Genomic DNA, 3,495 nt, shown 5'->3' with positions numbered 1-3,495 from the left:
TTATCTGGCAACCCTAGCTCTTTGCAATCTGAGCTTTATTCCCTCTCCTACTTTTAATAAGCTTTTGAAAGCATAGAGCAAAAGGCAGAGCCGACTGCGAACTCTTGGCTCTACTGAGGCCTAAACCCTCAGAGTCTCTGGCGCCTTCAACGAAAGTAATGAGGTTTTGAGGCCCTTGTATGAGAAGCATTTTTTCTGAAGGAAAGTTATGTACCCTATCAGACATATATTCTACTCAGAGAGCAATAGTTTTCTCATTTAAGTCTGCCTGTCAGGGAATATTTTGAGTGCAATGATATTTTTAATATCATATTTCACTCAAGGATTTCAAAGTACTTTATAAATAATTACATTATTAATGCCTCTGTGACCCCTGTGAAGTAGCTCGGGACCATATATTATTTATAATCACATTATGGATGGAGAAACTGAGAAGAAGGGTTTAGTGGTCTGGTCAAGGTCATGGAATGAATCACTAGCGAAGCCGAGAACAGAACTCAAAGCTGGCAAGCCCTGCAGTCCTGCTGCGTTCACCATGCTGGCTTCCCACCGTCAACAGCATTCGCTCTTCCTGTTGAAAAGAGGGTAATCGTAGTTACAGTAAGCTGCACTTATTCGTGATGACCTTCTTGTCTGCCTCTACCCATCTCCTGGGGCTGCTCCCCGTACACTGGCCAAGTGAAGCTTGTGGACCAGAAGAAGCACTTCGGGTGGAACACAGAGAGCTGGGGGCCAACCCCAGTGCTATGCGGGGGAGCTGGGTGGCCCCGGGAGAAGCCGACGAAGGGCTTAATGGATGCCAGGATTAGAATTACAGTTTACTTAAATGCTGCATTTGACACCTCACTCGATTAATAACTTTCAAAGACTTACCCAAGGTCCCGGCTGTAGGCTCCTTATCTCCAGCCTCAAGATATTAATATTCATCCTGACGTCTTGTACTATTGGAAATGCTATTCATAATGTTCTTAGCAAAACTTTAGCACATAGTTTGATCAAAAAATCTAGCATTTAATATTATTCGTAATCTCTGCTTGTTCTCATCAGCAGAAAAACGATGGTACAGTCTTGGCTTTTCTGTCTGGCTAAGAAATTAGAAGATTTTGCTTTGTAAAGTTCCCTGAGGATCAAATCACCTTTAAGTAATTCCTAAAGGTTAATTAGCTGTCCCTTAAACAGGCTTTGATTGCATGAGTCCCTACATCAGGAGCAACATTGTCTGTGTGCAAGGTATGGGCAGCATGCTCTTAACATGCAAAAGAGGCAGCTAGCATGCACAAGCGCCTCCTAGTAGCTACAGATTTATCCACAGCATTCACTGGGACTCTCTTCTGAAAGATCATGGTATTAGCACTCGGGCTATTGCTCTGAAATGCAGGGCACCTCTGCTGACACCAGTTTGGTGACTTACTGACAGACATGAGGAAATCTCTAAGGTATTTATTGGACCTTGGGCAGAACTGTTAACTCCTCTGTACTTCAATCACCTTCCATAAAAGAAAAGGTAACATGACTTAATTTCTAAGTCTGGGGAAATGGCTCTGTGGGCTAAGCACCCGCCTGACAAGCTCAAGGATCCAGGTTTGATTCCCCGTACCACATGCTGCGCTGGCTGTGGACCTCAGTCGTACCTTGATGGCCACGGAGCAGTTACAGTGGCGGCACACTACTGTAATCCCAGTGCTGTCTGGGGCAGGAGGATCACTATGAATCCAAGCTGCACAGCGAGACCCTGTACCAAACAAAAAATAATAATAAAAAGTTAAAAAAATAAAAAGATTCGCTCAGACATTCATAAACTAGTCTACTTAAAAACTAATGTATATTTTAACAAATAATAATACTTGGTTTACATTAACGAAAATGTTTTACTCTTATGAGAATTCAGCCTGTAGAAACACATGCCTAGTAGATGAAGCATCTTTTTTTTTTTATTTTATCAACAGTTCATTAATCTTCCTACATTCTAAATATCTGCTCAATTTATAGAGCTATGTCAAATGACAAAAAGACTCAAAGCTGTACAAAACTATTAGCAAGTTTACAGGCACACACACACACGTGGTGCTGAAACAACTCGTTCTGTTATGAATGCTGCTTACCAGATCCCCAATTAACAACTCACCTTTAAAATCCCATTTCAGCAATTCCACTACATTTTGGAATTGTGAGATACAGCCTTTCTTATCTTCTGGGGTAACTAGAGTTCTGACTTTTTATCAGGCAGCAAAATAGTAAATAGCTTAAAAGGATGCATGTCTGCATGGACTCGTGATTGCTCGGCCATGTTGGTCATTGAGTCTTTGTCTGACAAGTTCCCTTTGTCTTTGAACCTCCTTTCTAAAACGCCAAGTCCTGCCCCTTTCCCAGCCTTATCTGAAACCATGTCCTCTCATTTTGTCTTCCTTTACTGCACTCTTTCTTCATCCATAGAAAATAAACTATCAAGAATTCCTCAGATAGTGTAATACCTCGTGCCTCTGTGGCACGGCGGGGGGTCCTCATCTCTGTGCAGAGCACATTTCATTTCCACGGGGTTACTCTCTTCACCTTGTGCAATAGCCCTAGAGACTTACCCAGCACCTCCAAGATGGCCAGCACTGCTTCTCCTGGGACCCATGACCTACCGCACTTCTATCACAGCTCCATTCACAAGGGTCCCCCGTATGCTTCAGGGTACAGCTTAAGTGTGTGCATTGCTCTGGTTTCAACCTGTGTGTCCACCCAAAATTGGTTGGTTGGAACTTAAGCCCCCAGGCACTGTTATTACAAGATGAGGTCACTGGAGGTGCCTGAGGCGTGTGGGCACCTTCCTAGCAGATGTGATTTATCCGAGGGATTCAAGACAGGAAATAAGCTGTTTTGATGTTTTGGCTCCTTCCACCATCTGAGAGCAGGAAAAAGGTGTCATCTATAAAATAGAGAGCAGCCCTCTCCAGAAAGGTGATCTGCTGCTCCTTCTATCTTGGACTTCAGCATCTTTAAGTCTATGGGAAATTATTTTTAGGTTTTCATAAGTAGCCCACTCCACTGTATTTTGCTCTAGCATCATGAATAGCCTACTGCAAATGTATCTGTTGCTGTCTTTCATACAGACTGCTGTGAGCTGAGTTTCAGGTGAAGAGATTCTATGAGAAGCTGGGGCCAACACTGGCAAACCCTAGAGAACAATCCTTAAATGACCTGAAGCTATTTGTCCCTAGAGTCTGTGTGTGAGACATCCAAAGTGATTAGGCACTTGGGGGTGGGAGGAAGAAGGCAGAAAGACTTGTGCAAAAAAGCTAACAGCCCACGTACTAGGAATTATGAGACATCGCTTGCAGTGTCGGTATGACAGACAGATATGCTTCATGAGACAACTTAAACATTAAATAAATGAATATACATGAAGGACTAAGAATGATACTTGGTTGCCGGGAAGCAGTTAGTAAAGATGAAAAGTAATTACAACCGAAATTTTATGTAGAGTAACAAAATGACATAGACATTGGTGAA

Source organism: Octodon degus, unplaced genomic scaffold (assembly GCF_000260255.1).
Source record: "Octodon degus isolate 3935 unplaced genomic scaffold, OctDeg1.0 scaffold00014, whole genome shotgun sequence".
Classification (NCBI taxonomy): Eukaryota; Metazoa; Chordata; class Mammalia; order Rodentia; family Octodontidae; genus Octodon; species Octodon degus.
Note: the sequence above shows the minus strand (reverse complement) of the source record.